At 43.7% G+C, this 22,591-nt stretch overlaps 1 protein-coding gene across 1 annotated transcript in view; it reads left to right on the top strand.

Annotated features, from left to right (window-relative positions):
* The first annotated feature begins 7,875 nt into the window (after positions 1-7,875).
* The window catches only part of LOC143279441 (uncharacterized), a 198,397-nt gene continuing 183,681 nt past the window's right edge, over positions 7,876-22,591 (top strand). Inside the window, exon 1 of the mRNA XM_076583483.1 lies at positions 7,876-8,477. The gene's annotated coding sequence lies outside the window, so the exon portion shown is untranslated. The remainder of the gene's footprint in view (positions 8,478-22,591) is intronic.

Consider the following 22,591-nt stretch of genomic DNA (forward strand, 5'->3'; position numbering starts at 1 on the left):
TGAGATACATATGTTTTCATCTGTATTGTTGAAACACTGACATATATGTTTACATCTGTGTTGTTGGAACACTGAGATATATGTTTACATCTGTATTGTTGGGAACACTGATGATATATGTTTTCATCTGTATTGTTGGGAACACTGAGATATATGTTTACATTTGTGTTGTTGGGAACAATGAGATATATCTTTACATCTGTATTGTTGGGAACAATGAGATACATGTTTACATCTGTATTGTTGGGAACACTGATGACATATCTTTACATCTGTATTGTTGGGAACAATGAGATACATGTTTACATCTGTATTGTTGGGAACACTGATGATATATGTTTACATATGTATTGTTGGAAACACTGAGATATATGTTTACATCTGTATTGTTGGGAACACTGATGATATATGTTTACATCTGTATTGTTGGGAACACTGAGATATATGTTAACATCTGTGTTGTTGGGAACACTGATGACATATGTTTTCATCTGTATTGTTGAAAACACTGACATATATGTTTACATCTGTTTTGTTGGGAACACTGATGATATATGTTTACACCTGTATTGTTGGGAACACTGAGATATATGTTTACATCTGTTTTGTTGGGAACAATGAGATATATCTTTACATCTGTATTGTTGGGAACAATGAGATACATGTTTACATCTGTATTGTTGGGAACACTGAGATATATGTTTTCATCTGTATTGTTGGGAACACTGAGATATATGTTTACATTTGTGTTGTTGGGAACAATGAGATATATCTTTACATCTGTATTGTTGGGAACAATGAGATACATGTTTACATCTGTATTGTTGGGAACACTGATGACATATGTTTTCATCTGTATTGTTGGGAACACTGAGATATATGTTTACATCTGTGTTGTTGGGAACAATGAGATATATGTTAACATCTGTATTGTTGGGAACACTGATGATATATGTTTACACCTGTATTGTTGGGAACACTGAGATATATGTTTACATCTGTTTTGTTGGGAACAATGAGATATATGTTTACATCTGTATTGTTGGGAACAATGAGATATGTGTTGACATCTGTACTGCTTGGAACACTGAGATATATGTTTACATCTGTATTGTTGGGAACAATGAGATATATGTTTACATCTGTATTGTTGGGAACACTGATGATATACGTTTACATATGTATTGTTGGGTACACTGAGATATATGTTTACATCTGTATTGTTGGGAACACTGATGATATATATTTACATATGTATTGGTGGGAACACTGAGATATATGCTTACATCTGAATGTTGGGAACACTGATGATATATGTTTACATATGTATTGTTGGAAACACTGAGATATATGTTTACATCTGTATTGTTGGGAACACTGAGATATATGTTTACATCTGTATTGTTGGGAACACTGATGATATATGTTTACATATGTATTGTTGGGAACAATGAGATATATGTTTACATCTGTATTGTTGGGAACACTGATGATATATGTTTACATTTGTATTGTTGGGAACACTGATGATATATGTTTACATCTCTATTGTTGGGAACACTGATGACATATGTTTACATCTGTATTGTTGGGAACACTGATGATATATGTTTACATCTGTATTGTTGGGAACACTGATGATATATGTTTACATCTGTATTGTTGGGAACACTGAGATATGTGTTTTCATCTGTATTGTTGGGAACACTGAGATATGTGTTTACATCTGTATTGCTGGGAACACTGATGATATATGTTTACATCTGTATTGTTGGGAACACTGATGATATATGTTTACATATGCATTGTTGGGAACAATGAGATATATGTTTACATCTGTATTGTTGGGAACACTGATGATATATGTTTACATCTGTATTGTTGGGAACACTGATGATATATGTTTACATATGCATTGTTGGGAACAATGAGATATATGTTTACATCTGTATTGTTGGGAACACTGATGATATATGTTTACATATGTATTGTTGGGAACACTGACATCTGTATTGTTGGGAACAATGAGATATATGTTTACATCTGTATTGTTGGGAACACTGAGATATATGTTTACATCTCTACTGTTGGGAACACTGAGAAATATGTTTTCATGTCTATGGTTTGGAAGGGACTGGGAGAGAGGAATAGGGTAGGGGTGCGCGTTAAGGACATGTGCACTTGAGATGGTGGGGTGGGGTCGCGCGTGGGAGGATTAGGGAAGGGGTAGTGTGTGTGTGTGTGTGTGTGTGTGTGTGTGTGTGTGTGTCCCCATTTCTTTCCATACTCTCGATTCAATCTCTTACACTGTGCTCACAACAGACTGTATACGGATATTTTCTGCGTGACGGTATAATTATGTTGTTACATACCCCTTCATAGGCCTTAGCCTATAATGAATAAGCCATTTATTCATTCATTCATTCATTCATTCATTCATTCATTCATTCTGTGTGTGTGTGTGTGTGTGTGTGTGTGTGTGTGTGTGTGTGTGTGTGTCTGTCTGTGTGAAAATATATATATATGTGTGCGTGTGTGTGCGCGCGTGCGTGTGTGTGTGTGTGTGTGTGTGTGTGTGTGTGTGTGTGTGCGTGCGTTCGTGTGTGTGTGTGTGTGTGTGTGTGTGTGTGTGTGTGTGTGTGTGCGCGCGCGCGCGTGTGTGTGTGTGTGTGTGTGTGTGTGTTAGTTTCAAACGTGGTAAAGGAAGCAACCACGTTTTGTTACCGACTCTTGAGAAAAACGAATTCCTTCCTTACGTTTTGATCTTAGCTTAACTCCCTTGTGAAACAGACGTGATTAACAGGTGGGGGGGGGGGGGGGGAGTCTCTCTCTCTCTCTCTCTCTCTCTCTCTCTCTCTCTCTGTGTGTGTGTTAGTTTCAAACGTGGTAAGGGAAGCAACCACTTTTTGTTACGGGATTCTTGAAAAAAAACCCACGAATTCCTTCCCTTACGTTTTGATCTTAGCTTAACTCCCTTGTGAAACAGACGTGATTTACAGGCGAAAAAAGTACATCTCTCTCTCTCTCTCTCTCTCTCTCTCTCTCTCTCTCTCTCTCTCTCTCTCTCTCTCTCTCTCTCTCGTCATTGCCAGTACAAAACATCTAAAGGCAGGTAAAAGTGCCGGACCAGATAGGATAGTCAGTGAAATGCTTACTCATGCCAGCTCAGTTGTGATTGATTTTCTGGTTATTTTATTCAACAGATTATTCGAAAATGGGTCTTTTCCTGCAGAGTGGGCAAAACCTGTCATCGTCCCGATACATAAAAAGGGAGATACTGACAATCCTGATAATTATAGAGGAGTAGCTCTCACAAGTATAATTAGTAAGGTATACACTCATATTTTAAAGAGAAGATTAACAAAATGGACAGAAAGGGAAGGAAAGATAATCGAGGAACAAGCAGGTTTTAGGGCGGGGTATAGCACTGTAAACCATATATTTACTCTATATGCATTAGTACAAAAATATTTGCTGAAAAACAGTAAACTTTATGTGGCATTTGTTGATTTCAGGAAGGCTTTTGATTCTGTAAATAGAAATATATTGTGGGATGTATTACGTAAAAATGGCATTAATGGGAAATTGTATAAAGCTGTTAGAAGTGTGTATAATTCAGTATTGGCTTGTGTACGTGATAAAGGTACTTACTCTGATTATTTTGAATGCCCACGTGGAGTAAAACAAGGTTTCTGCTTAGTCCCCTGATGTTTTATTATTTTTATGAACGAATTAGCAGTGGAACTGTCACAGAAAGGTAAACATGGCATTCAAATGATCCCAGGAGCAATAGAAATGTTTCTATTATTATTTGCAGATGATGTTATTCTTCTATCAGAAAAAAATTCTTCTTCTTCTTGTATTTGTATTTCTCTTTTTGTCACAACAGATTTCTCTGTGTGAAATTCGGGCTGCTCTCCCCAGGGAGAGCGCGTCCCTGCACTAAAGCGCCACCCATTTTTTTGGTATTATTTTCCCTGTGTGCAGTTTTATTTGTTTTCCTATCAAAGTGAATTTTTTCCACAGAATTTTGCCAGGAACAACCCTTTTGTTGCCGTGGGTTATTTTACGTGCGCTAAGTGCATGCTGCACACGGGACCTCGGTTTATCGTCTCATCCGAATGACTAGCGTCAAGGTCTACCACTCAAGGTCTAGTGGAGGGGGAGAAAATATCGGCGGTTGAGCCGTGATTCGAACGAGCTCGCTCAGATTCTCTCGTTTCCTATGCGGACGCGTTACCTCTAGGCTATCACTCCACTTCTTCTTCGTTCGTGGTCTGCCACTCCCACGTTCACTCGTATGTACACGAGTGGGCTTTTACGTGTATGACCGTTTTTACCCCGTCTTGTTGGCAGCCATACTCCGTTTTCGGGGGTGTGCATGCTGGGTATGTTCTTGTTTCCACAACCCACCGAACGCTGACATTAATTACAGGATCTTTGACGTGCGTATGTGATCTTCTGCTTGCGAATACACACGAAAGGGGTTAGGGCACAAGCAGGTCTACGTCTGCATATATGTTGACCTGGGAGATCGGAAAAAAAAAATCTCCACCTTTCACCCACCAGGCACCGTTACCGAGATTCGAACCCAGGACCCTCAGATTCAAAGTCCAACGCTTTAGCCACTCGGCTGTTGAGCCCGTCAGCAAATAAACAAACCAGTCAATCAGTATTCAATCAATATATCATTGAAACAACAACAATGATAAAACAAACAAACGAATTAAAACAAGAAAGGGCGTCCAGTTTATTGCATGATCAACGGAGAAACACACTCAAGAGAGCGAAATACGACGTGAGAGCTATTACCGAGTTCTCCAACTATACAAACCTGAAAGCCATTGTCTTTTTCACTCATTCTCATTTCTTCACATACACCCTTTAAAATAAGTATAAGATCATTCCTTTCCAAGCAGTCTCTGCAGAATTATGGCATATCTATATCTATGTTCCATGGATCCACATTTCTTTTACGTGTGTGTGTGTGTGTGTGTGTGTGTGTGTGTGTGTGTGTGTGTGTGTGTGTGTGTGTGTGTGTGTGTGTGTGTGTGTGTGTGTGTGTGTGTGTGTGTGTGTGTGTGTGTGTGTGTGTGTGTGTGTGTGTGTGTGTGTGTGTGTGTGTGTGTGTGTGTGTGTGTGTTGCAGTGCATCTGACTGAAGATGATGGTCGACGAGACTAGGTCTCCAATTTAATTTTGCTTTGCGTTGAGAGAGTTTCTAAGTCAATGGTGATTCCATAAACTGAGGAAAATTCTTCACGCTGAGCAAACTTAGAGCTGCTAAGATCACTCATGCAACCTACCCACCAGATCTCTGATGACACTGAAAACGGGGAATGGGAATGTATTTCCGAGAAGCGTGCAATCGAACGTAAAATAAGAAAAATCTACAGAGAGCGACAGAGAGAGAGAGAGAGAGAGAGAGAGGGGGAGAGAAAGACAGAGAGAGAGTGAGAGAGAAAGAGACAGACAGAGATAGAGACAAAGACAAAGACAGAGAGACAGACAGACAGACAGTCAGTCAGACAACACACACACACACACACACACACACACACACACACACAAAGGGAGAGAGAGACAGACAGACAGAGACAGACAGACAGAGAGGGGAGAGACAATGAGCTACAGAGAATCACAGACAAAGACACAGAGATACAGCCAGAAACAGAGGATGTGAGAAAGACAAGAGGCTTAGAAAGACAAGAGACAGTGCCACAAAGAAGCGAGGCAGAAAAAGAAGCTATGATAAAATTGCAGACAGTAGAACAGGAAGATGGCAGAGACAGACTGACTGACACAACATTTTAAACAAGGGCAAGAGAAACGAAAACGAAAGCGTAAAACCTTATTGACCACTGCCACAAAAATGAGCGGTGATTCGACTCCAGAGAGCTGTCTGGTCCACACGGAATATCGACTGGAGCCGGCAAAATGCCCACCGAAGAAGGAATCACAGGAGATGGTATTGACCAGCTCCAACAAAGTGGAGAGGCTGCTAGTGGCTGGAGCAAACTGTCTACGAGAAAGACTGAGTCTGAACTGACCAGATGTTCAGTTCTGTAACAGGGGGTGTTGCGTGGCGTCGTGGTGAGTTAGTAGCCCCTTTTGTCAAGGTTGAGAGAGGAGAGTGTAGGAGTTCGCTTCCAGGCAGGCGATGTGTATGTGTCTGGCCTTAAATTGTCCGGACTTACATATACCAGTTGTTGCAATCGGTAAAAAAAAGAGTAGAGTATTAACACATATCACTGCTCCGTCTGTGTGCTTTGGTTCATCCACTGGAATCATTTCCTCCCCTACCCCCCTTGCCTCCTTCCACTTCCCTCTCTTCCAGCTCTGCCCCTGTCCTTCAACTGTCATCCTTTCATGGGCACATTTGTGCTGAAATGCTTACCGACAGCAAAGATAACACTTCAAAGACGCGAAATTTATATTTAAGAAAATAACGATTTTCATTGTTTTGACCCTAATGACATGTTGTTGTTTTTTTGTGCGTAGCTAAAAATAGCTGGCTGCAACTTTGGCCGGATTTTCGCGTGCTGCGTCACACGCACACACACACACACACACACACACACACACACACACACACACACACAGACACACACACACACACACGCACGCACACACACACACACACACACACACATATATATATATATGTATATATATACATATAATATATAATATGATAAGTATGTCATATATATGTGTATGTATGTACACACAAGGCAACACACACACACACACACACACACACACACACACACACACACACACACACACACACACACACACAAAGCAAAGCAAAGCAAAGCAAAGCAAACCAACAAACACACACAGACGATCAAACACGAAGAGTGAGTAATGAGCTGGCTGTTGAATGACGCATGCCGATGAGCACGTCAGACATTCAAACGGAGGACTGTTGAGTAGCGTAGCAGATCAACATTAAGCCCTTTGGAGAAGGGAGTTATAAAGCTGTTCCCATCAGATCATCAACGGTGTACACAGACTCAGAGCGCAAAGAACACACTGGTACATACAGATAATCAAGTCTGGCGGAGACCTACGATGAGACAAGCCTCACGACAAATCAAACTGTAGCCTTTACGAGGACGTTACCAATTAGCTTCAGTTCACGTCACGAGAAAAAGACAGTCGACTCTAAAGAAAACAAAACAAAACAGTCTTATTGTTCTCATTCTGGTTTACATGTCCTTATCATGTTCTAAAAGAACAATGTTTGTGACCATGAGTGGACGAAGAAGGAACGGCTTTTTCTTAAAAGGTAGAATGCTCTCCTGTTACTGTCTGGATGGCAAGTCTTCGTAATTCTGTGACTGGCTCTATGTTATCAAAACAATCTATGTAAGCCGTGGCCATTTGAGTTTTTATGTGGCAGTTTCTCAGCAGGCCGGACATGTGGGGGTACATGGCGAGTGGGAATGACACGCGCTGCCAGCTCGCGCCTTCCGAGTAATTAAGATACAGTGACCCCCAACGTTCAATCATTCTCTCAGATCCACACGAACAGCAAAGGATCATTCTCAGGCAATTAGACGAACTCAAGTGGACAAGTGTTTTAAAAGGAAGTCTGATCTTGTCCCTCGCAAAACTACCTCCACGCGTATCTTTCCCCTCCACGATACCCCCCACTGCCCCTCCTCCCTCCCCTCCCCTCCCCCTCCTCCATCCGCGCGGCGACCCCCTCGATCAGCCAGTTTCCATGGTAACGCCTCTGCGACTGCTGCCCGCGCTGACTGGTATTTCGAGACGCGACAAGGCGGGTTGGTTGGCAGGAGTGGGTCGGAGAAAGGAGTGAGAGAGAAGGTATCGACTGCCGTGCCAGCCACAAGTGTTGGCCAAACTGCCAGTTCTTCCAACCTCACGGTCAGTGAGTGGCAATCAGGGCCAGGGTGGAAAGTTTCACGGGCTAGAGCCCCTCGCCCCAGACCTCCCACCCCTGAGAGGATCGAAGCGGACATTGTGTGCGGCCTTTCCATCCCCTCCTCTGTCCTTCGTTCGGACTACTGGCACTGAAGCGAACGGTGGTATTGGACTTGAAGTTAGTGGTGGTGGTGGAAGGGGGGCAGAGCTCGAGGAAGAGAGAGAGGGAGAGAGAGCGAGAAAGAGAGAGTGAGTGAGAGAGCAACAATTGCCGTCAGTTCCAGAAAGCAGCAGTAGTGGCCAGAAGCGGCAGCCGTCTGTCTCCAGTGTTGAGGTGTCCCCGAGGCGTTGAGGAATGGAAGGGACTGGGCATCGCGGGTGACTCAGCCTGGTGAAAAGAAAAGCCCCCCCAATCGGTGCGGAGAGCGGAGGTGCTCTGCTCTTGGAGAGGGGAGTGACATATGTTGGGGGAGAGAGGATCGTACTCCGTGAAGCCGGCAGCGATAGTTCTGTGTGCGTCAGCACCCAGAGGGTGAGAAAGACCCCCCAGACTCTCCAGCTGATGGTCAGCCTGCTGTTTTAGAGGTAAGGTTGTTGGTGTTTTTTGTTTTTTGTTTTTTTTTAATATTGTTATTATTGTTTCGTTTTGCTTCTTGCAGACTTTCTCTTTGTGCTGTATATCTCTCTAGCTTCTCTCTGAGGGCTGGATGTAAAAAAAAAAAAACAAAAAAAAAAGCAGTTATGCTTACTCCACTATCGTCGTGAAATAAAAATTCGTTTCGTTTCGTTTCTCTCTGTCTCTCTCACATTTCTCATCTCATCTCTTCTCTCTCTCTCTCTGTGTATGTATGTGTGTGTGTGTGTGTGTGTGTGTGTGTGTGTGTGTGTGTGTGTGTGTGTGTGTGTGTGTGTGTGTGCACGCGCGCGCCAGTTGATATATATCCTGACTGACTGATCAAGCTTGGAGATTTTAAGCCAAAGCCTTGTCTTGCCCTTTTCTCGTTTTATAATATACATGAATATGCCGGCCATATCCAGTATGTGACAAAATATACACCAGAAATGCATATTACCAAGGCATAATACAAGAGCAAAGCAGAGCACAGAGAGAGAGAGAGAGAGAGAGAGAGAGAGAGAGAGAGAGAGAGAGAGAGAGAGAGGGAGGGGTGGGGGTGGGGGGCGGGGGGCACTGACAATTTCAGATGCCAAACATTTCACAAACTTTTTTGACAGGGGGGGAGGTTAAATCAATATCACTCTTAATAAATCTGCCAAGAGCAGTTTTGCGAGCTTGAACAACATCAGTTTTCATAATCATATTTTGAACTTGCGCGTGCGTGTGAAGGAAGCTTGTTGAACTAAGCTGATCTTTTTATACTTTTAGCTGTTGTATTTTTTTGTCGATGTGACCTCAGATCTTTAGTGTCTTTGTTGTGGATTTCACAAGCTTGAATAGTTTATTCTCTACTTATATTGTTCACAAAGTTACCATCTTGGATGTACGCGTTTGATTCTAAACACATCAGAGAATTATTTTGTCCTGAGTATTTAAAAAAAAACCCATCTTTTTCTTGCTAGCCCCGATGCAAGCCTAAGAAAATTTTTGTCGTCAGATCGCATCATTGTTTTTTGGAGAATACCTTTTAGCCCGATAATTCGAAATCTAAATCTAATCTGTACCATTCGTCTGTGATACATGGCAAACAGTTTCTTATTTTTGGAGATGTTGTCAATTTTTCAGTGCTAGATTGTTGAAAATAACAGGAGAAAGCACAGCTAAAAAAACAAAAACAAAAAAATAAAAAAAACAAGCCAACCATAAATCAGTGTTGCACAGGATATATTTCCTTCTCCAAAATAATCGATGGTTATATAGCATGCGTATCTTTTCCCGTCTCTCGTAACTCCATTTCATTTTGGAACAGATAATTTAGAGCGAGAGAAATGGAAGGAGAGAGAAATCGAAATCGAAATAGAAACTTTTTTTTATTGAAGGAAAAGAATTTTTTTTTTAATAGACACTAATCGGCCTGTTTTCATCCTACACTCGTAAAGAAAACGTATAAACTAATCTAGGAAATACAAAAGAAGAAGAAAAAAGTGGGGGGAAAACTACACACACATCACATGGCAACAACAGCAAGAACAAATAAATGGCATAGAAAATACACAGTTCTCCCCAAATAACATAGTATGTATATGCGTGAAGGAGAGAGGGAAGGAAGAAGGTAAGGAAGGAAGAGATACGAAGAAGGAGAGAGAGGAAAAACTGTTGAGAGAGAGAGAGAGAGGGGGGGGGGGGGGGAGGGAAGGAGGGAAGAAGGAAAGGAGGACTGAGATAGACACAGACAAGGATATTGAGAATATATCATTTGTTTTTCAGTCTCAGTAATTTCAAGGATTCGTAGAACTTAGCTCTGACATTGGATGTTTATGATATAGTCTTTTGAAGACACTGAGATTGGCGTTTATATTAAGTGTAGATGAAATAGTATTCCATAAATATCCACCAGAGTATGTGTGTGTCTGAGAGAGAGAGAGAGAGGGAGGGACGGGGAGTGAGAGAGGGGGTGGGGGAGAGTATGGGATGGAGTTGTGTGTGGGTGTGAGGATGAAATGTGGATGAGGAGAGGATGGAGGGAGGGAGATAGAAAGGGAGAGAGAAGGAGGGAAGAATGAGAGAGGGAGAAGGGGTGTGAGGGGGAGAGTATGGGGTAGAGTTGTGTGTGTGTGTGTGTGTGTGTGTGTGTGTGTGTGTGTGTGTGTGTGTGTGTGTGTGTGTGTGAGCATGAAATATGGATGTAACAGCTGTTTTATATCGAGGATATTCACATGATCTATATCGACAGTATGGGCAGATGACGCAAAATGAGAAAGAATGATAATCGAAAGACAAATAATAACACGTCTGTCTGTATCCCACCTCCCCGTCTCCCTCTGTCTCTGTCTCTGTCTCTGTCTGTCTGTCTGTCTGTCTGTCTGTCTCTCTCGTGTCTCTGTCTCTGTCCCTCTCTCACTCTTTCTTTCTCAAGTTGCCTACATCTATACACGCGCGCGCACTCGTGTGTGTGTGTGTGTGTGTGTGTGTGTGTGTGTGTGTGTGTGTGTGTGTGTGTGCGTGCGTGCATGCGTGCTTGCGTCTCTCTCTCTCTCTCTCTCTCTCTCTCTCTCTCTCTCTTTGCGCCCTGTTCTGTTTCCTCTTGTCCATACAACTTAAATCAGTGTTGAAGTAAGGCTCTCAGTTTGTTGGGCTTTGAGAAACTGCTGGAATCGGATGGGAAACATACTGAAAATCCAACAGTTTGAATGATTATTTCGATAAGGAGAGAACTCAATAGACATGCAAACACTCTAGACCTAAAAAGTTCTGAGAATCAAATCAGTGATCTTTTCAAGTAACGCAGTTAGCTCATATTAAAGCTTCAAACACGCACACTCTCACTCACGCAAGCATGAACATACAGACACACAAGAACACACGCACACATACGAACACACACACACACACACACACACACACACACACACACACACACACACACACACACACACACACACACAAACAAACAGACAAACAAACAAACAAACAAACGAAAAAAAGAAGCTCACGCACATGCATACGCATGCGTACACATTTTTATGCACGCCCGAGCGCGAGCACACACACACACACACACACACACACACACACACACACACACACACACACACACACACACAAGCAAACTCACCCTAACGCAAACGCATGCGCACACATTTTATTCACGCCTGAACACACACACACACACTCACACACACACAAACAAACACACGCACGCACGCACGCACACGTACACACACACACACACACACACACACACACACAAACACACACACACTGGTACCACGTCACATCAGAGCTGCTGGGGCCACAGATTTCCGGTGCTAGGCAGGCCGGCACTGCGGACAGCAGCGGGGGTCTGGAAACAGTTCGGATTCTGGCAACCTGAACACCCAGTGTTCTGACGTTGAGAACTTGTTTATGCGTGTGCACAGGTTGGGGGAAAATTCAATGGTTTGTGCTCGTGTGAAATTGATTGATGTAGTTAGTTGTCAGGCACTAGCTCACAAATGCTACGCGTGTACCATGCTCTCTCGAGCAATCATTGCAGCATTCATTCCTCTTTAAGACGCGGTGTACATAAATTTATACACGGATGATCAATAATTCGTTGTTGATTTTTACACACATCAAATGAAGTTCCGCACACACAGCACGGAATTACAATGACAATATAAATCCTAATCCTAATCCAAGGTAATTCTACTGTCTCCTCCACCTGGCCAGGTTTTTATTTACACATTCACACCACAGTTCTTCAGCCCCACTGTACAGTCACTCTTGCTGACTACGGGTAGCTCCAAGAATCGGAATGTCTGGAAGTGTCCTTTTGGCACAGGTGTAGAACGTCAGTCACCGATCGTTAGTTCAAGTACAGATAGGACGATGCACTCTTTAGGATTTTCGGTCTTCCGGTACCGATGGGATTAGGAGTGTCTCTGTGGTCACTCTTCAAAGATATTGTATTGTATTGTATTGTATTACTAATTTTCGTCACAACAGATTTCTTTGTGTGAAATTCGGGCTGCTCTCCCCAGGACGCTACATTGAGAGCGCCTTCCATTTTTTGTATTTTTTCCTGCGTGCAGTTTTTTGTTGTTGTTGTTGTTGTTGTTTGTTTTTGTATCGAAGTGAATTTTTCTACAAAATTTTGCCAGGGACAACCCTTTTGTAGCCGTGGGTTCTTTTACGTGCGCGAAGTGTATGCTTCACACGGGACCTCGATTTATCGTCTCATCCGAATGACTAGCGTCTAGACCACTACTCAATGTCTAGTGAAGGGGGAGAAAATACTTGCGACTGTGCCGTGATTCGAACCAGTGCGCTCAGATTCTCTCGCTTCCTAGGCGGACGCGTTACCTCTAGGCCATCACTCCACATGTCTCTGCTCCTCTTTCTTCTTCTCGTCTTTCACACCTTTCGCTTCACTTTCCCCAGTCTCGTTTTTTCTCGTCAACTCGCGTCACGAACTCTCTTTCCACTTTCGCTCGCGCCATTCCCCCTCCCCCTACCCCCCGCCCCCCGCCCTACCCTCACAAGCCTCTCGCTCTAGGAGTCTTAACCAGACGTTCCCCACACATATTCTTATGGCTACATTTACCTTCCCGCAGTGTGTCTAGAACTATATATCTCGTGACCACTCATACATGTATATGTGATACCCGTGTGATTCAACATCTTCTATTTTCCAAGATAAAAAAAAAAAAAAAAATCACAGAACTCCCGCATATCAACTTTCCATAAACTTTGTATGTATTTATATATTTACTTCCGCCTGACAACAGCATCAAATCTTTATATTCAAATAATAATAATAATGATAATGATGATAACGATCATGATGATGATAATAATAATAATAATAAGAAGAAGAAGAAGAAGAAGAATGATGATGATAATGATAATAGTAATGATTATCATAATAATGATAGTAATGATGATGATGATAATAATAATAATGATAATAATAATAATGATGATGATGATGATAATAATAATAATAATGATAATAAAAATGATAATAAAGGGACTGTTCATATTCGAATCTATGATTCAGATGTGCACGAACCACAGCATTACATCTCACGATATTCGCTCTCCGAGTCAATTGTTTAACCCCCTAAGTCCGAGGCACGCCCACCTTTCAAGGGAACGCTGATGCCCAAAGCGTTTCATGGACTACAGCCGTACAGCCGCGCTCGCCTCTTCGGCTCCGCTGGTTACATACCCACCTCTATCATTTGTACCCTTCTCATTCAGTTCCTTGACGAAGACTTCTCTTTTACGAAGTCCATTAAGTTAATTTTCTGTAATTGTATTTAGATAATTGTTTCAAATTTCACCCCACCCCCTCCCCGCAATACCCACTTTCCCCCAACTCAGCATTCATCCCCCTCCCCCTCCTCTTCTAAACTATAGAGGTAACGCGTCCACCTAGGAAGCGAGAGGATCTGAGCGCGCTGGTTCGAATAAAGGCTCAGCCGCCGATATTCCCCCCCCCCCCCAATTCCAATAGACCTGGAGTGGTGGTCTGGACGCTAGTCATTCGGATGAAGCGGTGCACTTAGCGCACGTAAAAGAACCCACGGCAACAAAAGGGTTGTTCCTGGCAAAATTCTGTTGAAAAATCCACTTCGATAGGAAAAAAAACGAATAAAAGTGCACGCAGGAAAAAAAGAAAGAAAAAAAGGTGGCGCTGTAGTGTAGCGACGCGCTCTCCCTGGGGAGAATAGTCCGAATTTCACACAGAGAAATCTGTCGTGATAAAAAGAAATACAAATACAAATGATACTCAAAATGCATACATTATTACTCTAACAAATTTCTTCAATCACCGACATGTGTGACGGGATATGAAACCAATTTTCCTCCTCCACCCTTGTGGAAGTATGGACACATTCCTGCGCCCTTCCCCTCTGACACAGCTGGATTCATGTAAGACTTGCATCTAGCCAAGAGCACGTTAAACAACTTTCTGTTCCCTTGACACTGTGTGTGTGTGTGTGTGTGTGTGTGTGTGTGTGTGTGTGTGTGTGTGTGTGTGTGTGTGTGTGTGTGTGTGTGTGTGTGTGCAATTTTTGTTTAAACTTTCTACTTTCTCTTGTACTACGCCCCCCCCCCCCCCCCCCCCGCCACCTCCTCACCCTCCCCTCGCCCCCCCCCCCCCCCCACACCTCTCCCCCCTGCACCTCCCTCCCTGCAACACAGACACATTCCTACCCTCTCTATAGCCCTTATGGCCCCGGTACACTTGAGCATAAAAACATATTCCATTCTACTGTATCCTATTACACAGGGACCCGACTGAGTCGAAATGTTCATAAGATTCCTCCTCTCTCTCTCTCTCTATCTCTCTCCTGTGTGTGTGTGTGTGTGTGTGTGTGTGTGTGTGTGTGTGTGTGTGTGTGTGCATACATGCATACATACATACATACATACATACATGCATGCATATCTTTGACGGTAATGAACTCTGTTCTCCGCAGTAGTCACAACCACGGCGTTCTTAGCTCACTTTCCATCTCCCTTACATTTCCACATCTGTGCTGTGCTGTGCTGTGCTGTGCTGTGCTGTGCTGTGCTGTGGGATGAATCTGTGACGAAAGTGACACATGCCGATCTGCAGATTCACGTCGCCGCTGTGTGTTGTGAGAGACACATAATGATAGTGACAGTTTCTTGTGTCCACGGCAGAGCCTTTACCATCGTATAGAACATCCTCGACACACATACAAAGGGACTCAGTGGTATTGCAGGGTGTTCTGTAGATGAGTGGCTTGATGGCGACATGATATCCGTGCCTTCCTGGCCCTGACACTTCGAGTGGCTGTGCGTGGGCGTGGGGGTGGTGGGGATGTAGGTATGGGATAAGGGTGACGGGCGGGGGGAATAATATCCCTTTATAATAAAAGGATGAGGTGCCGTGACAAGAGTTCGTCAGGCGCTGGACTACAGCAGCGATCAGAGCTCAACACCTTGTTTCTGCCTGGTGTTTCGTCATGTCCTTGGGAGTGGCGCTGTACTCCCATTTCCTTCAATCCACCCACATGTGCATATATATATATATATATATATATATATATATATATATATATATATATGTGTGTGTGTGTGTGTGTGTGTGTGTGTGTGTGTGTGTGTGTGTGTGTGTGTGTGTAACAGAGACAGAGAAAGACACAAAAAGAGACACACAGAGAGAGAGAAACAGACAGACAGGCAGACAGACACACACACACACACACACACACACACACAGAGAGAAACAGAGACAGAGACAGAGACAGAAACAGAGAGATGTAGCATTCGATGTTGTCGATAGATGAACAAACAGACACGTAGAAAAGCTACTTAAGATTATATAATCAAAAGCAAGAAGAAAAAGATGAAGAAAAAAACAGAAGGAGACGAAGGAGAAGAAGAACACAACCACGTTCACCACCACCACCACAACAACAACAACAACCGAACAACAAAATCAAACAACAACAACAAACAAATTCAACATTTTTTTTGTGCTAAATGTCAAAAAAGAAAGAAAAAAAGAAAAAAAAAAAAACTACCACAAAAATTCCAACGAAATATACTTCGAGAACAAAACAAAAAAAAAATAAAATAAAAAAAAAAAAAAAAAAAAAAAAAAAAAAAAAAAAATCGTGCTGAAATAAACCTCTGAAGGAAATAAGGCTGCATGCAAATATCCAATTGAGTGTCGCGACCTCAATCACATCCTTTTGGCTCTGTCATTCTTCGTCGCAGCCAGTTCCTTGTGGCACACACTTCCTTGCAGCGGCACCCTCAGCCTCTGAGGTGTATTACCAAAGAATACGGAGATGAGAAAGAAGGGGAAAGAAAAAAAAGAGAGAAAAGAAAAAAGAAGGAAAGTGATGAGCTGCTCGAAAAGGTGGATGACGATAGTTTGTTGATGCATTAGACGCTGGGGAAAAAAAAAAAAAAACACCCCAAAATATACAACAAGCAAAACACACACACACACACACACACACACACACACACACACACACACACACACACACACACACAGAGACACACACACACACACAGAACTTCCCAAAGAAAGAAAGGCGGAAAAAAGGGAGGTAAGTGAGGCTTGCGTGAGGTAGGGGCGGGGATTGGAATGAAAATAATGTCGCCAGCACGCATACAGATACAGACAGAAAGACAGACAGACAGACAGATACACACACGCACGCACACACAGACACACACACACACACACACACACACACACACGGAAATCGAGAAGGGTTACAACTCAAGACTGCTAACAGCTATTTGTGTCGTCGGTTGGTTGCAGCTCACATTGTGTGTGTGTGTGTGTGTGTGTGTGTGTGTGTGTGTGTGTGTGTGTGTGTGTGTGTGTGTGTGTGTGTGTGTGTGTGTGTCTGTCTGTGTCTGTGTGCGTGCGTGCGAACTCTGTGTGTGTGTGTGTGTGTGCGCGCGTTCTGTTGTGTTCGCGCGGGCGTGCACATTGTGTTCACAAATGTGTTTTTAATGTATTATTTGCACCAACCAGTGCATAAACGTATTGTGTGATACTGCATTTATTTTGTATGTTAACAGCTCTCTGTTCGAAATTCGGACTTATGAAACGAATGCTTCTGGTACATGTCTTCGCGTTGCTACAGTGCAGCGACACCCTTTAAATATCTTTCGTTCAGTCTCCAGTTTTAGAATAGAATAGAATAGAATATGTCTTTATTACCAAGTGTACCGGGGTCACAAGGAATATTGGGGGGATAGTACATAACAAGATACGAACATAAATCGAAAATCATACACAAACACAGATACAGTAGAAATATACATACAAGTGCTTATCAAATATAAAAACTTGTGCATACTCACGCATGCACGCACTGCACACACACACACACACACACACACGTTTGAACAGAAGCTGTATATTACATGTGGATGGGGCTGATGACAAGATGTTCAGGTAGATGGTTGTTGGTTGCACAATTCTATTTCACACTGGATTTGTTCGAGAGACAGGGCATTGACTAATTTGGGTAAAAAGCTATTGGCGAAGCGACTGGTTTTCATCTTTATACTTCTGTACCGTCGACCAAAGGGGAGCATCTCGAAAATCCCAAAAGCTGGATGTGATTCGTCCTGGCTGATTGATTTTGCTTTTTTGAGTAGCCGCTTGTAATATATGTCTTCCAGAAAAGGTAGATCAGCCCCGGTTATCTTGGTGGCAGTTTTTACGATTCTGTTAAGGACTGCAACTTCTGCCTTGGAAATGTTTCCGTACCAAACAGTAATAGCAAAGGTTAGCACACTTTCAATGACTGCTCGGTAGAAATCAACCATTATTTCTTTTTTAATTCCGAACTTTTTGAGGCGCCGAAGAAAGTGCAGGCGCTGTTGTGCTTTCTTAACAATTTTTTCCGAACTTTTCTCCCATTTCAAATCAATGGAAATGATCAGTCCGAGAAATTTCAAGTCGTGGATGATCTCTACTTGCTTGTCTTCAATGACAAGTGGTAAGGGGTCAGATCTTGTCTTCCTTTACTGTCCAAGTGGACGTTTAGAATCTTGTTAGGGAAAACATCTTTGTTGTCATGGGTTGTTTCACGTGCATTTAAGTGCATGCTTATGAATACATCACCCACCTTATTGTCTCATCCGAAAGACTATTGTGGGCATGCAAGCGTTTGTGCGAGCATGTATCACATATATATGTACATGTATACTTGCAACGTGCACACACACACACACACACACACACACACACACACACACACACTCACACACACACACACACACACACACACACACACACACACACACACACACACACATACACACACACACTCACACACACACACACACACACACACACACACACACACACACACATACACACACACACTCACACACACACACACACACACACACACACGCACGCACGCACGCACACATAAAACCACACACACACACTCACACACACACACGCGCACGCGTTCACACACACACTCACACGAACACACACACACACACACACACACACACACGCACACACACACACACACACACACACACACACACACACACACACACACACACACCATAGTCCAGGAAAAAGACAGACGTCAGAGATGTTGTTCACTCAGCACAAGAAGGATCCGTTTTCATGGCTGACCAGGCAGAAAATCCAGTAGGAAATTAAAACGTTTCGGACAGCAGTGAGAGGAAGTGAAGCAGGTTTACAGCACAGGGGCACATTTCTCTCTTTTTTCACGGCCCAGCTAGCTTTCTTGCTTGGTGTATCCATGGGCGCATTTATTTCATCAAGTTTAATACGTCTTGGGTTTTTATTGACGTGCATGCGATGCGCGCGTACGTCGTCTGAGCGAGTATGTATGTACGTATGTATGTATGCGCTCATGCTTGCAGACTTTCTGTCGACCGTGTGGTTGTTTTATGTGCACATAAAGTACATGCATGCATGTTTACGTGCACGCGCTTTAAGCACGCACGGAACTGCATTCAATGCAATTTCCTTTCATTTGCCGTCACCCCCCCCCCCCTTTTTTTTGTTTTTTTGCAGAGCTCTGTTGCATGAGTTTCAGTGCATGAACTGACGCGTCAGTTATAGTGTATCACTCCACAGACTGTTCTGTATTGGCAAATGCATTTCGTGGGCCTGTAACTGAGTTTATGTGAGTCTGTGTGCAGTGTGGATTGTGGCTGACCCACCCTGCCCACAGCACCCAGAAAGCCTTCTGATTTTTGTTGTATGTTTCCCCGTTTTCGCACACACACACCACACACGCACGCACACACACCACACACACACACACACACACACACACACACACACACACACACACACACACATTTTACGTGTATGATTTTTTTTTTCAAATCTATCCCGCCATGCTGGCATCCATACTCCGTTTTCGGGAGAGTGTATGCATGATAAGTTCTTGTTTCGATATCCCACCGAACGCTAACATGGATTTCAGGATCTTCAACATGCGTGTTAATTTTTTTTTTTTTTTATCCTCTGCGAGCGTATACACACGATCTGCAGTTTGCAATCCAAATAACACGAGTGATACATTGTCAGTCATTTTTCTTTTTTAATTATTGAACGATCAGTCATATCTATTATTGAACGATCCATCTCGGTTTCACACAGTGGCTGTTGGAAAGTTCCTTACAGAACGCCCCCACCCCCACCCCCCACCCCCCGCCCCCCTTTATTGCTGGCAGAACCAGTAAGACGTTGGCCATCTGATCCGGAGTTCACCAGTGATCAGAGTTCTAGGCTCTGTTTCAGCATGGTGTTGTGTCCATCAGAAGGCACTTTACCCAGATTCTCTTCACCCCACCCAGGCACCAGATTTAGGTCGGGGAAGAATAACGGGAGGAGAGGAGGGCTGGGTCCTTTCTATGCCGAGCAATCGTCGCAAAAGGTTATGGGACCTTTAGCATTTGACTTTTTATTTTAGTTATTTGTAGTGTTTTCAAACGAAGAATGAAATTTCCAGGGATGGACAAATAGAGGTGAAACAAGAAAACCAGTAACACTCAGCCTCAGTTAATGCTCTCAGCCTGACTGCTTTAATGCCTGTCTGGGGGGTGCGGGGGTGGGGTGGGGAGGGTGAGGGGATGTGAGGGGCCGGGAGGGACACAGTTACAACAGGAGATCAGAAAAAAAAAGTTTTACACATCAAGGAGAGCAGTAAAACAGTCTGATTGATGGTACGAGAGGTGGACAGTGGGGAGGTGGGGGGGGGGGGGGGGGAGCTGTGGGGGGGAGGGGGAGGGGGAGAGAAGGCCAGGGGGTGATAGAATAAAATGGTCTGCCGCTTCCCAGGACCAAATTACAACCTTTGATGCACCAGGCCAGTTGCCTTTGATTCGTCAATCTCATGTCCTTGCCCGGTTGTGTCAGTAACCTTTAATTTGTCTTTCCGATTTTCAGTTGACAAGTCAATGGCCTCTAAAGGCTGAGGAGAAGGAGAGGGAGGAGGAGGAAGAGGAGGAGGTCGAAGAGAATATGGAGCAGAAGGAGAAACAGGGTCGATCTCATGAATTCGCATATCTGTTGTACAGAGTGTCCATCTGACATAACCGATATGGACAGCAAGCATAATTAAGAAAGCTTTCGTGGCTGAAGCTCGAGTGATAGTGAAATGAACTGATGCCCAGTATGTTGCATGGATGCTTACTGTTGATGCTGATGATGTTGATTGTGTGTTGATGTGCAGTGTGTCTGTATTCAAGGCTTCCAATTTAGCGTCATTTTAAAGAGTTGATTCTGCACCATTTTGTTATATCTTTTGAAATATATTTTTTTCTAACCTTTGTTTTGGAAAGATAAAAGATGATCACTCCTAGGTTTTAGAATTCATTCGACACAGACTCTGAAATTAGTCCAATTATGTGCATTGACGCAAGATGGAATCTGTAAATTATCTATTAATCAAGGCAAACAACAACAAAAAGTCAGTCACACACAGGGATCAGCGCACATTATACCGTGGTAACATTTAATTAAGCGTTGCTGCAAGGTAACACGCAGTTCACTGCTGCATAATGGCATCACCATTGGCTGGCTTCACCGCCGTCTTGTGCAGCCAACAGAAAGATCGGATTGCTGACACAACTTGAGGCAGGATAGAGAGAGAGAGAGAGAGAGGGGGGGGGGGGGAGGGAGGGGCAGGGAGGGCGAGAGCAGGCCTTAACGCACAGAGCATGCGTTTTAACTCTCTCTCTCTCTCTCTCTCTACGAAGGAGAAAATTAGCGACGATAACAGCGTGTCATCGCTACTGCAAGCGGAAGGTTCTCATATTAAAGAGGTGGACGAAGACAAAGAATACCGCATTTCTAACAACGAAAGCTACAGACTGGGCCATCCGGACACCCACAGCACATCACACGGGTTGGGGTCTCTGTGGGGGAAAAGACAGGGAGAAAACTGGCCATCCCAGGTGACTGCAACGATATCTGAAACCACAAAACGAAGTTTCACAGAGTGAATGTCACGCACGTGGTGAACGTGAAGAGGGATGGGTGTGCGTAGGGGGAGGTGCGTGGAGGTGGGGCTAAATTTTGACTGTAACGCATTTGGAGAAGCACGCTTGTCTATATCGGGAGCTGTATTGATGTATCGGTGTATTTTCAATATCGATGCTCAGTTTAGTTCTGTTGATGTTTAGTTTGCTTCTAATGCTCCTCGGTGAGTTTGTATTGACGTTGATGCTAAGGTTTTGTTGTTGTTGTTTTTAACACATAGATGATCGGGCCTGATTCTTGCGATCGTCACAACTTTGCACCCGCCGTTTTTCCCCCGACAAATGTATCAAATCATCAGCCCTGAAATGACGTCAGTGGCAGTCGGCTGGGTTACGAGCAGACTGATTTCAAAAGGTGAAAGGTTCATCAGCCTTTTACGGCCATACGGGCAGTGAATGATAATATCCCCACAGTGTCCAGCAGGGCTCGGCATTGGAAGGTGGGGCCCAGTCCTTTCCTTCCGCCGTTTTAACCTTTCCCCCAAACGAAGTCGGGTACCCATTCAAGCCTGAGTGCAGTGAGGAAAATCGGGGCAAGCTGCCTTTCCCTAGACAGAGCACCAGGTCGAAACGCGGGATTTGATTTGTTCAGTTATGCCATTTTGTTGATACCCAACATGAACAACTGGAACAGCAGGGGACTTAACATTCTGTTAAAAGATCCCCCTCCCCTTCCCCTCCCCTCCACCACTCCCCAAAACCTCTTTCGTTTAGAGAGGAGATAGGAGGGGAGTTGTAGGAATGGAGGAAAGGGGGTATGGTGAGGAGAGAGTGGTGGTGGTGTCCGAAGCAGTTCCATCAGCAAAAGGCTGTCTTTGGCAGCTTCAATTCACTCGAGTCGCGGACAAGAACCAGCAGCTGTTGAAATCGGCGGCAATGACAGCAGCACTTCAGTGAAGGCAGCAAGCAAGGAGAGAGAGAGAGAGAGGGGAAGAGTCAGACATGTGGAGGGAAGAAAGAGAGGAGGAGGCAAAAAGGAAGGGAGAGAGAGTGAGAGAGAGGAGGTGGGACAGAGAGAGAGAGCGACAGACAGAGGCAGGCAGAG

This window comes from Babylonia areolata, chromosome 2 (assembly GCF_041734735.1).
Source record: "Babylonia areolata isolate BAREFJ2019XMU chromosome 2, ASM4173473v1, whole genome shotgun sequence".
Classification (NCBI taxonomy): domain Eukaryota; kingdom Metazoa; phylum Mollusca; class Gastropoda; order Neogastropoda; family Buccinidae; genus Babylonia; species Babylonia areolata.